The sequence below is a fragment of the Micropterus dolomieu genome, linkage group LG19, assembly GCF_021292245.1.
Source record: "Micropterus dolomieu isolate WLL.071019.BEF.003 ecotype Adirondacks linkage group LG19, ASM2129224v1, whole genome shotgun sequence".
NCBI classification, from domain to species: Eukaryota; Metazoa; Chordata; class Actinopteri; order Centrarchiformes; family Centrarchidae; genus Micropterus; species Micropterus dolomieu.
The window spans coordinates 19,761,532-19,775,392 of NC_060168.1; positions in this window are offsets into that span (position 1 = coordinate 19,761,532).

The following is a 13,861-nucleotide window of genomic DNA, read 5'->3' on the forward strand; positions in this document are numbered from 1 at the left end:
GGAGAAATGAGATAATGCCTGTTCAAGGACAGTCTAGATGTGTACAGAGCTTTGTGTTTGGCGTTATATGAACATTATAAATGCTTTACCCTTTATTGTTTATAACTCATTGATTGAGATCTTGTACTTCAAAAATAATGAAATCCTCTTGTGTTAGTATTTTGGAGGCCAAGGCTTTCAAGTTTTGAAGTCAAATCACAATTCAAATGATGACTTTTAATTGGATGTCATCAGTCATGTGTTAACAGCAGATGTCATCTTTAATAAAAGTAACTGTCATTTCAAAATAAGTCTCCTTAATTGGTTGCAGTGGCTGGTCCAAAACTACTCTTACACTCTGCACTAATCTTTGCCTACCACAGGCAGAACGTCTGCATGCACTGGACAAGATGTGAATATTGAACATCAGCAGCATTCCCATAACTCACTGCCATTGCCCATTAGACATCAATATGTGAAGCTCTATCTGTGTAATGCCGAGGCTGTCCTTAAAACTTTTTGTGATGGATTTTCAGAAACAAGCCTAGCTGGAGGGAGTGTGATGGGAGAGATGGAGGAAATAGGGAGCGTCAGGGAGCAACTATATCAGAGCAGGAAGTTAAGAGGCAAAAGACACATTTAGGAGAGGGGAGTATCTGAAAAGTCAGAGTTTGAGGGAGATTAGAGAAAGGTACAGAAAGCAACTAACTTCTGTTACTCGTAATTGTATTTCTGTAAATTTCTGAAGAAATATCACCGCTTTTCAAAAGATAATCTCCCTTAATAATTGCCAACATTTATCAAACACCTGAATATACCGGTTAACCTCCAAAAATGAGATTAAACAAAACCTTTTAAAGGTGAATGGATACATCTTGACATGGATCTTTCCCTGGATCACAGAGCCTTGAGTGCTCTTGGGCTTTATCGCCTGCAATTTTCATACATTTCAAGGTAAATAAGTACAATTTGTAAAGCCATGCTCATCAGAAATCAATAAAAATTGACATTGCCAAGTGTCTCAGCAGCATCCTCATTCACATTTACATTTATACAACAGAAAAACACTTCTATGTGAGACAGAAGTTGCATTAGGTCCCTTTTATCAGGATATAAAAATAAATAATAAAAACATTAAGTCAAAGATGTTGAGTCACCGTTTTTTCATTTCAGTGACATGTATTTATAATAAAAACAAAAGATGAGAATACACTAGAGCTGGAACGTTTGGTTGATAAATCCATTAGTAGAGAGACAGAAAATTACATTTAATATTTATTTAATGGTTTAAGACATTTTCTTTTAACCTAGATGCCTTTGGGGGGGGGGGGGGAGCATCTGCACACTATAATTGGTGCGAAAAATCTTTTTAATTAGCATATTTTCTCAATAATAAACTCTGCCAAGTGTTGATGTAAACTTGTCAGAGTTTATTTATTACTAGTCCAAAATTAAATCTCAGGTGTTAGCCAACAGGTGTCCATTTATTTTTTTAACATGTTCGAAATGTGCTTTTTTTTAATGTATCCACATTAATAGCCATGTGTCCACACAATCGAAAGACAGGTCGTTACAGAGTAAAACCACTTTGAAATGAATAAGTGTCCTCTGTCAACATTAGAACATTAAGAAAAGTAATTTAGAAACACTAGGTGCAAATACTTGAATCATGCTAGAGTTGTTTAGTAATAAAGTGTAAAATATCTCTGCCTGTTTCCCTTGAATGTATTGAGTATAGCTGCACTTCTGTTTTACTTTCTACAAAACATTTCCTTCATATTATTTCTTCTTTTATTTATTTCTATTTTTTCATAACTCTCACACCACCAGCGGGGAGAAGAAGCGGTAATAAAAAGAGCAGCTCCCACACTTCGGGCAGGTGACCCATATAGTGTTGAGGTCAAAACATTTCTGACTGAGCCTTCACTGTGCGTCTTTTCTGTCTTACTTCTGAATTTTTTTTTTGCATTGCAGAGAGCACAGAGAAAGTCTTGTTCCTCAGGGGACAGAAATCATCACTCTGCTCTTGAGAGCCAGTCAATGACAACTGTGTAGCCTACAGGCACACTCACTGTGGCTTCTGTGCTTTCCAAATGCGCTCGCTGTTTTGTTTTCCTCTTTCCTTTGTACAATAACAATCGTATATTAGCATTTATTTTACTTTGCCAATAGTGAAGGCTTGTGACAACATAAGTAAATAAACTGAGATCAAATATATTGAAATAAACAAGTATAAATGTATAAAGATCTGCATCTGAGCTCTGGGCAACTGAAGGCTACAGTATAAATATTAATACTGGCTCCGTGTTATTATGCATCTCTAACAGATCTATCTGTTTAAAAAAGTGTGCAGATGTTTAGAAATGTGCTGTAAGAGATTCATGTTCTCACAGATTTCCAGATGGAGGTAACATCTGTACAGGAATATGGTCAGAGCATTTATTTGTGCGTTCTTACTGGTCACTTTGTACAGTTTACAGATGGAGGTAAGATATACAAGGGGAGTTTGGTACTACAGGTGCGTTTTCTTGTATACATATTTGCTTTGACATGAGGTAATACAAGAGGAAATGATAGGAATGAGACAAAGAAGGACAAAACATCTTGCAAAAAAAAACAAACAAGTGCGCTAGTGTGTCCTTTGGTGTTTTTGTCATTTTCATCAGAAACAACCAGGACAAATGAAATATTTAGCAAATTCTCCTCCAGATGACCTTGCTGCATTATCACAAAATTGAAACATTGCAGTGGGTGCAAGCAGGAAATAGACAATATCAAATCTCCATTTCTATCCACCCTTTGCTCCATCAGGCTTTTCGGGATAATTCAGAAAATGGAAAGCAAAGAAAAGTGACAGCTGTGATACTTGGCAGTGAGCTCAGTCTCTGCACTGTGGGGAGATAGTAGATAGGAAGTAAGGGAGTAGGAGCTAGGGATCAATAGTTATGGGGCTGGGGACCAAAGTCTGAGCACTTTGTAATCATGTGGCTGCCTAACCCCAGTGTTAGTGAGGTTGATGAGCATGCGTCCCTGCTGACATACACTCTCTCTACATCCACTCTGCTGAATATTAATATGGAGGAGAGAATTCCTCTGAGCACCATTGTCAGACGGCCCTATTGTTCTCCACTGGCCTTTGCTTCAGCGCGTGTATATGTGTGTGCTTGGTGTTAATGCGTAAGTTGGTGTCTACATTGTGTGCTTATGCATATTATGCCCATGTCTTCATAGCGTGTGTGTGTCGGCTGCAGCTGAGCAGCAGTTAAAGCGGCAGTGAGGGAGATGAGGGGTGTGTTCGTGGCCCGCCGTGGCCCATAAAGACAACTGGCCTGAGAACACTTGGGCCAGCCATCAGGGCCCAACATTGGCAATTATTTCACCTAGAGGCACTATCTGTAAAATGAACACTCTCATTAAAACGGCCATGTGTGTCCACGTGTGTGTGAGTGTGTGTGTGTGTGTGTGTGTGTGTGTGTGTGTGTGCATATGCCCGCACATGCCTGCACAAGTCAATTTAGAGGTACGGCAAATATATAGCAGTGCAAATGCTTGTCCTTTAATCAAATCATAATGTTGCTGTTTATGATGTTTGACTGGGGAAGTGTGTATTTGCAAATTTTTTTGTGCATGTGAGCACATCTGTGATTGTGTAGGTGTGCGTATGTATCTGTATAGATTTATGTGTGAGTGTGACTGTTTAACTACCCCGCACACGTAACCTCCCCATCTCTGCCTCCCTGTTTCTCATTTACGGAGCCAGCGCCAGAGTGAAGGAGTGTGGGGAAACGAAAAAACAAGTGATAGGGAGAAAGAAGGGGGAAAGAGAGATGGTGAAATAGAGGCGCAGAGGGAAGGAGCAGGGTGGAGGTTTATACAGGAAAAATGAAGTGAGGCTGGAGCAAAAGGGAGAGAGCCGGAGAAGAGGGGAAGATAGAAAAGCATAGGCAGGAAGACGGAGGGGGAAAGAGAAAGAGGCGGAGGAGGAGGCAGCAGATTTATGAAGCCATTGGAATGTAATTTGGAGGCAGAAATTACTGTCAGCCTGAGCAAGGTTTAAAGTCAGTGAAGCCTGAATCCAGGGCCTGCTTCTGTGTGTGTGTGTGTGTGTGGGTGTGTGTGTGTGTGTGTGTGCGCGCGTGCAAGTATCAGACAAATGGATAGTAAATGTGATGCAGAATAATACCACAGAAGCTCTGCAGTTACTTGTCATACACACTAAACTCCATGTTTGTGTGTGTATATGTGCATGCACATTTTTACTCCTCCATGCATGGGTGACGTGACTACATGGCATCGGAACATAACCCGGCATTCATATTTAACAGCTCATATTTCATCTGTGCTTGAACACACATATACACAAATACACACACGTACACACACACACACACACACACACACACACACGTACACACAGACGCAGGCACTGAATTCTTGTCAGGCTCTGAAGGCCATGACTCCGGCAGACTCAGTCGAGGGTGTCGGCGTGGACAGAACGAAGGCTGGAGAGGAAAAAGACAGAGAGAGAGTGTCAAGGATAGACAGAGAGAAAGGTAGGTGGGAAATGAAAAAGTAAGAGAGTCTGAGAGAGGCTAAAAAGAAGAGTGAGGGGGATGTGACTAGCTTTCTAACACAGCAACACACAGCTTCCATTTAGCATTTGAGGGAGGGGCAGAGAAGGAGAGAGATGAGGGAAGCGACAGCAGGGATAAGCAGCAAAGATCTGAGGGGAGGCACGCCGGGGGTTGGCTTTATTTTTGCAGCAAATTTCTACTCGGACTCCTCATCAATTAGTTGTAGTGGGCAAGCATTTAAGAGGACACAGCTGGTCCAACAAATTCCAAGGAGACCAAAACCAACAGTGTGTTAGTCCTAGTCTCTAAACTTTCTAACCTTCCTACCCTGTCTGTGGCTCTCAGCCCTGGGCTCATTTATTTCTAGTGAAGACACAAGTCTTTACAAACGGTTCACAAATATATAGTTAAAAAGAAAGGGCTGAATATTGCAGTTGTAAGCAAACGTTACTTAAACAGGAGTGAATAGTGCATTTTTTTGGAAGACTATTTTCAGCTGTGGATTAACACACGTGCTGCACTAGTGAGTATTTACAGCAGGACAGTGTATGTGGCACTGACTCAAAATAAACTAGTGTCCATGTTCACCCAGTGTAACGCTGGGACTCATTTATTTGTTTTTAATCATTTTCAACAACACTGTAGCTCATACAATTTTTGATGCCATCTAGGTCTAGTTCCTATAGAGGCTGAATGCCCTTTCGCAGCCATTTCAGACCAAAGAAAATGTCTGAAAAAGTGCAAAATGAATGTAACTGAATGTAAAGGTCTGTATCACAGAAGAATATTGCTTGTTGAGTTTGGTATTTTAGGTGATTTGTTGACGATACGAAAAATATATAATATTGCCAGCCATATCCTTTGAACCACCGACATTGTAATGATTTCTATTCCTGCTGCCAGCTCAGAAAACCTCTGCAAAGGGTAGTATTGGAAGTCCACGATTTGCTGTAAACAAAGCAAGGTGGCTGTCCCCGATAATCTGATTGGATGAAATGTGGACACTCTCAGCGCCTAAACTGGGACCGCTTACTGCATCATCCAGATTTGGAACACAAAATAATATCACCCAAAAAAAATCCTGCACAACAAGCCTTACAACAGCTCTCTAGTAAGTTGAGCATTAATCCGTCCCTGAGTCTGTCTCGGTCACTCAAAAATGGAAGAAATGTATTTAGAGAGATGTAAGTGCACTGCTTTAACACAGCAGTACAGTAGCTTAAAAGTGGCAGTGATGTACTAATGTCCGTATCACTTTTATCCCATATTTGATCCATTCGATGTGACAAAACTGAGTTTTTGAGTTGTTCCTGTGGTTGTAAAATATAATCCACAGTGAAATGTTGTTCCTTTGTGGTGGTTCTTTTTGTCATTCAGCGCTGAAATCCCTAGTATGACTGCAGGAATGTGAGGCAGAGCTCTAAAAAATACAGCTTTATTGTTGTTGCACAAACAAGAGAGGGGAGAAAAAAAGGTCACAATGCTGATAAATGTCAAGATAAACGTGTTTAACCATGTCAGTAACATTTTGGAACTATCAACTTCATCTGTGCCTTGGTGGTTTGGGCGCCACCAGCCTCGATCAGCAGCTGTTCCTCCAAAATGGACTCCGCTAACACATAAGTACACACACAGGCAAAGTTCTCCATATCTTTTCAGAAATAAACACTGACACAGCCTCTCTTACATGCTCACACACACACGTTTGTTGCTCTTTTGACCTGTGAACCTGTGAAGCACTGATTTACCTCCTTCTCACTGACACACACAAACACGTCAGTTCTCTGTTCTTTGTTCTTCAAGCCAGTGATAATGATAGCAACACCATTATGCACTGTGACAACACTAACTCCCACTTACTCTCTATGGCAGTTCACACCATGGTATGATCTCTGCTTCTGTCTCTCTCTGCTTCCCCCCAATTTCACTCCTCTCGCTCAGAATAGTGTTGAGGTCAATTATCTCTGAATTTACTTATACAGTAGGCCGACTGTTTCAGGATGCTGGAAGGTGTTGAGTAGCATCTGTGGACTATTTAGAAGGTTTTTGGCACATTTCTGTTGTTCATCCTCCTTCAACACCTCTTCCTCTACCCTATTCTTCCCTTTCCATTTGCTGGCCTTCATCTACTTGTCTTTTTCTTCTTTTCTTCTGTCTTTGTTCATCTCAGGTTCTCTCTCTTTTTACTTATTACTGTTTTTCTCTCTCTCTTTTGTTATTATTCTGGCCAAAATTAAATTATATTTTTTGAAAATTAGTTGATGTTTATATTTATCATTATATAAATTAGGTCAGTACTTGTGTTTAACTTAAGAATACCGTAAGATTCTCTAGTTGGGGATTCAGAACTTGAAAAAATGACCAAGAATTAAGTGAGTTGCAAACAAGCAAAATCTTCATTTTATGTTAATCAGTTAAAATCGTTAATTTTCAGCACATTAAAAATGATACAGCATTTAATGCACTAATGGGGGAGAAAGCACGTAGCAAATAGTGGTGAGAGTGCAAGCACTTGCACTTTTTTTTTATTACATGGTGATGCTGCAGGGAATTTTTGTGCTCTTTTTTCCCACTCTTTGTTGTAACAGGTTTTAAACTTCATTAATGGTATTTATCAACAGTATATATGTGTTTTGTGTCAGACTGTAAGCAACGTTAGCCGGACTGTCTCATCTACTTTTAGTAGCCAAAGTCACGCCACAGACATCTCGTTACCTCGTTTATCCACAACAGCTCTTTACTTTTAAGGTTGTTATTACTGTTGAGCTTTCTATCTATCTATCAGGAGCGCTCGCATCTCCCTTCTAATTATCTTGTTTCTGTGTTGGGATTGGGTTATTAGTACCTTGTCAAGCAATGTTACTTATCGTCTGTATGTCAAAGTTTAAAATGGTCTTATTGACGAAATTTCCTACATCTATCACTGTTAATATCATTTAGCTCAGCCACACATTCAGTTCATTTCAGTTCACTTCTGGTGTTTTGGGGAATGTTGGCATAGCATGAATATAAAGATAAACTTTTTACATTAAATCCTTTCTCGCTGCCCCAATCTCTGTGTGAATGTGTGGTGGCAATGCTCCTTGCTGTTTTCTTTCTTTCCCTCTCCGTCTCCTCCTCGGCTTCCTCTGAACAGTAAAGTCAGTACAAAACTCCACTGGTGATAAGATGAGAGCAAACTACTGAGAGGCAACCAGTGCAAATGGGAATTTTCAATAGATGGGTCCTGAAACCTATTGTCAGAGCGAGTAAAAGCGAGAGGATAAAGAAGAAAGATGGAAGGAGGGGAGCATAGATGGAGGCGGATGGGGAGACAAAGTGAGCTGTAGAGTTTTTGCCCTGGAGGAAGCCAGTTTCCAAAGAGGGAAGGAACAGCAGAGGAGGGAGTAAACGAGACTTTGAGAGAGAGCGCTGCTGGAGAGAGGAAAACAGAGAAGGAGAGGAGGTGAAAAGGCAGGACAGCAATGGAGTTGAGAGAGAAGGAGGGAGAGGTAGTCATAAGACAATAAGAAACGAAGGTGAAAGAGGCAGAGATGGGTGGACACACACACCTGGAAACACACACATGACACCCAGAGTGACGTGGTTTGCATAAATATGGTGCGAATAATGATAATGCTGGCGGCTTCATTTTAAACACAGCTGCTAATAATTAAAACAGTCAGACCTCACACTGTGGGCTACAGAGAAAGCACAGAGATTTTTATGCATAAGCGGTAAATAAACTGTAGTATCTCCCTGAGGGCTGCGGCCTTGGGTGCTGACAATATATATTCACAGCGCTGTGAGCTCGGGTCCAGCTACTTCACCCACTCGCTTCACCTCCAATTAAGGTTCGACAAATATGCAGGTTTAATGATGAGTTTTTTCTGACTGAAGTGGCTGCTAACAGCAAATTCCCTGTCTTTCAATTAAAATTTGACCATTTTAATGGCAAACAGAAACTCAGTTTTGAAAACGATTCACTGTTTCTCCCAGCAAGTTAATCTTGGCAGGACAGAAAAGCCTTCTGCAATGGCAATTAGACCATGGGACACTGAATAGCCAGTGAAACCCTCACAGATGAAAGCTTTTAGGTGGGTTGGCAGCTCCTTAAGGCAGGGTGAAGCAGGTTTCATTGCAGGTTTTACAGACTGACACCCCTGAAGCTGGGAGTAAAATCCTCCCACACCATACTGGAATGATTTCCATGCTTAGCCATCTGCGATCAAGAAATAATATTCACAGAAACATATTAAGTAGCTGTGGTACGAAAGGAGCCGCCATCACATCAGCAGTGGACGATGTGACCTGGCCAACGTCTGAATGATAAACAGGCCTAACACTGTTCTCTATCTGTACAGGAGGAACACATTATATTTATCTGCACAAAAAAAACCAATACACACACACACACACACACACCCATCTGCCTGCAATATTATGTGCCAGGAGATGCTATGATATACCCCATCTCTCAGCACAACACACATTTCCACACACAGCCCAGCATGCATACACATCATATCATGACAGTATGTGGATAAATAATCCCATTAAATATGATTGAGGGTTTTTACGGCTCAAAGCATTTACAGTCTCTCTCCATCTCTTTCTCTCTCTGTGTCTCACTCAGAATGAGGTATGCACAAGAAGTATCTACAGACAGGCAATTTACGGGCCGGACACCCTCTCACACACACACACACACACACACGCACACGCACACACACACACACACACGCGCACACACAAACACACACACACACACAATCAGTCCACCAGAAGGCACTCTTAGATAGGTCACAATAACTCTCGCTAGGTTGAACTTGGCACTTACGCCTTTGGAGCAGAATCCTTGTGTGGAGTACTTTGTGTGTGTGTGTATATATATATATATATATATATATATATGTGAGTGTGTGCGCGCTCGTGATGACAGACGAAACAAGTCATTTTGAATCCAATAAGATGTGAAGAACAAGTGGCCTCCTGGTGGCAGGCTAAGGCACGGTACTGAAGGTAGGACTCCAGCTGACTAGGTTTGTTCACCCACCAACACTTTATCCCACTCTATTTCCTGTCACTCTCCATTTCATTATTATCTCGGGAAGAAAAAAAAGATTCCACGGGAGCTAAAAGAAATATACCCCCCCCTCCTTCTGTGTGAGATATGCTGTTGCTGAGTAAAATGAGTCATTCTGTTTTTCGCTGTTAACTTTTGTTCCTCATTATAAAGAGACAATCAGCACACTCCAGAAAAGGCTGTAGGGAATTATCTAAGCTTATTCAAGCGCAGAGTCTAGCATCATCCCTGTATACCTGAGAGATATATTGGAATTCAATGTGTCAGGTCAAACACATATTCCTGCCAGTCGCCCTCACAATCAAGCAGCATCTTGTCATACTTTGCAGAGAGTGTAGCACTCTGTGAGCATAGCTCAGTAATTGGCTTGTGTACATGTTTATTTCATTCTTTGATCTTGGATAGTGTGCTTTGTGTGATAGTTGCTTTTCACTCTTGGTTGCCATGATAGTTGGTGGTAATTTGGCATTTGGTTCCACTTAGGCACTTGTTTTGGTCGAAATATAGAGATTTCGGTCCTGAAACAGCAAACACAGAAACAGCTGTGTTATAACACCTAATTTCTGTGGTATTTGGTCTAAATTTGGTTTGGATGAACGAAAGTGATGCTTACGATATTGGTTAACTAGTTGTGACATTTGTTAACTAGTTGTGACATATCTAGTCTTAGATTAGACTTAACTAAAGTATAAAGCAAAAACAGAGCTTAGCAACTTAGACTGCCAAACATGTAAATGGTAGAAATTAGACACTATACTACATATTAGATTTTAAACAAACACAGAAACATTAGGCCTACATCTGAACACCCACCGTTTGTCATTAAGCAGTGGGCCAAGTCAGAAAAACATTACCAGGAAAGGCACACAGTTGGTACAAGTCTCAAAATCTAAAATTGAGCTTTTTAAAACACACAAGTTCCAAATGAATTACATGCACCACATGTCATTGCAACACTGTTTGCTGTAGGCAACACACTCAGACTGCTGCAACAGATGTGAACTGTGGTGCAACTGATACAAAATTGGAGACAATCCTGGAGCTTGTGGCACATTGATGCCATTACAAATGTTCTGTATTTTGGGTTAATGTGAGAGAATTAAACTATGGGCCTGCAAAAGGCATCAGTTTTTTTATTTTTCTGGTTCTGATTCTTTCATGTCCTTATATACAGTATTTTTGCACATTCTGAGTTGTTAAACACAAATTAACTGAAATTAAAAATGGACAAATATAACACAACATAAAAAAAAAATCCATGTTCAGAAATGAAATAATCAGTAACTCCTGTCAAAGAAGCTTGCTTTATTCTTTACTTTCATTACTGTCCTTCTCCATTAGCTTGCTCAGCCTTTGATTTATGAAAGATCAAAAAGAAATCACTCTTTGCATCAAATGGACTCCTCTTCCAGGTGATCACATCTTTGGTCTTTGCTTTTCTTTAACCCCTGGGTTTATTCGTTCTACAAACTTTCTTCTTTCAACAAATCTTTTTGATTCTCCACAGTAACAACCACAATTTGTCAGAAATCTCAACTGTCGGCTAATAGTTTGTAATTATCTCCCATTAACCTGCAGTATAAAATCTTAATGACAACAGTTCATGCGTTTTTTTGTGTGAGGCGCTAACTGTGTCTGTCATCTTTCCAGAGGCTAAAAAAAGTGTATTCTTTCTGAAGGGTTTCATTTTTGCGTAAGTGGCAATAATCTCCTCAGTTTTAATGGAATAGAACATAACTTATTTCTTTTTTACAGTTATTCAGCACATTTTAACTGTTTAATCAAAGGTGCCGGTATTTCTGGAGGCTGTCTTAAAGCGGGGTAAGGGAACAGTGCAGACACTCTGAAGTCATCCTTGCTGCTCAAACAAAAGCTCATCTGTGAACTTCTCTCTGTGTGACTCCTACTCTCTCTGACCTGCCTGTATCTCCCATTCCTCTGCTCCAACAAATGGACTAACGCACATACTCAGACACAAAGCCATAATGCAATAGAACACAACCTAATGCAAGGCCATTTTGTTTGTGTGTGTGTGTTTACGTCTCTGTGTCTCCTAAATTGTTAAAACCTTCCCTTGTGTAATGCATTTCTCTAATGTTCTTATCTGGCATCGACTGGGAGATATATTTATTTCAGGTCTTTTCGGGACAGTCTCAGCCAAAACATGGCATAACCTCAATTATATAAAAGCACAGTTTGTTTCAGAGCCATACTGCCTCCTACAATAGATTGCATAAGGCATAAACCTCGACAATAACAAGGCATACATAGAATCAATTTCGAAATGTTGTCTGAATACATGTGTCGGTTTTCTTATTATAAACTCTACAGATTGTTTTTCTTTTAAAATAAAAAGGAAAACAAATGGTATTGGGGATATTTCTCTTTAAACTAATTCTACATATTAATGTATCTTACATTTTTGTTTATGGGTTAGTAAACTATTGGTATGCATAATTAACTATGTAACTATTACTATTGTATTATACTATTGTATGCTCTACAGACTTTTCCTTATTCTTTCTGGGCCCACCTGTGCTCTGAACTGACTGTATAACCCCTAGTACACCCAGCGTTAACACACAACATGTATCCGGATAGGGAAGAAATGCATGTTAATGCAAGATGTAAATGCAAGCAACTTGATTAATGCAAGTCCAATATTTGCTCTCTTTTAGCTCTGTTTTTGGTCTCTACCAACTCCTAAGGGAAGTATCTGGGTTGTTCAATATATCATTGAGTAAGATGTAGGTTATATGCAATATGTCATTTGTGCAATATGTAGGCTGTTTGAGTAGTGCAATATCTCATTTGTGCAATGTAGGCTATATGGGCTGTGCAACATTTATTGTGGCCAATGCAGGCTGTATGGGTTGTGCAATCAAAAGTGGCTATTGTGAGGACGAGTTAATATGCATATTTCTATAGGTACCTGTCTTATATACACTGCTCAAAAAAATAAAGGGAACACTTAAACAACACAATGTAACTCCAAGTCCAAGGAGCAGCACTGCCAGAGCCCTGCAAAATGACCTCCAGCAGGCCACAAATGTGCATGTGTCTGCTCAAACGGTCAGAAACAGACTCCATGAGGGTGGTACGAGGGCCCGACGTCCACAGGTGGGGGTTGTGCTTACAGCCCAACACAGTGCAGGACGTTTGGCATTTGCCAGAGAACACCAAGATTGGCAAATTTGCCACTGGCGCCCTGTGCTCTTCACAGATGAAAGCAGGTTCACACTGAGCACGTAACAGACGTGACAGAGTCTGGAGACGCCGTGGAGAATGTTCTGCTGCCTGCAACATCCTCCAGCATGACCGGTTTGGCGGTGGGTCAGTAATGGTGTGGCATTTCTTTGGGGGGCCGCACAGCCCTCCATATGCTCGCCAGAGGTAGCCTGACTGCCATTAGGTACCGACATGAGATCCTCAGACCCCTTGTGAGGCCCTGGGTTCCTCCTAATGCAAGACAATGCTAGACCTCATGTGGCTGAGGTGTGGCAGCAGTTCCTGCAAGAGGAAGGCATTGATGCTATGGACTGGCCCGCCCGTTCCCCAGACCTGAATCCAATTGAGCTCATCTGGGACATCATGTCTCGCTCCATCCACCAACGCCACGTTGCACCACAGACTGTCCAGGAGTTGGCGGATGCTTTAGTCCAGGTCTGGGAGGAGATCCCTCAGGAGACCATCCGCCACCTCATCAGGAGCATGCCCAGGCGTTGTAGGGAGGTCATACAGGCACGTGGAGGCCACACACACTACTGAGCCTCATTTTGACTTGTTTTAAGGACATTACATCAAAGTTAGATCGGCCTGTAGTGTGGTTTTCCACTTTGATTTTGAGTGTGACTCCAAATCCAGACCTCCATGGGTTGATAAATTTGATTTCCATTGATAATTTTTGTGTGATTTTGTTGTCAGCATATTCAACTATGTAAAGAAAGGAGTATTTAATGAGATTATTTCATTCAGATCTAGGATGTGTTATTTTAGTATTCCCTTTATTTTTTTTGGTGCGCACACACACACACACACACACACACACACACACACACACACACACACACACACACACACACACACACACACACACACACACACACACACACACACACACACACTTGTGTGTAAAAACAATATTTGGTAAAAGAATAATATCCTTTTTTCACTTTTGCACAACCATTACATGTTTACAACTCAAACTGAGTTTCGTCCCTAGTGCCATTAAAAAACAGTAGAA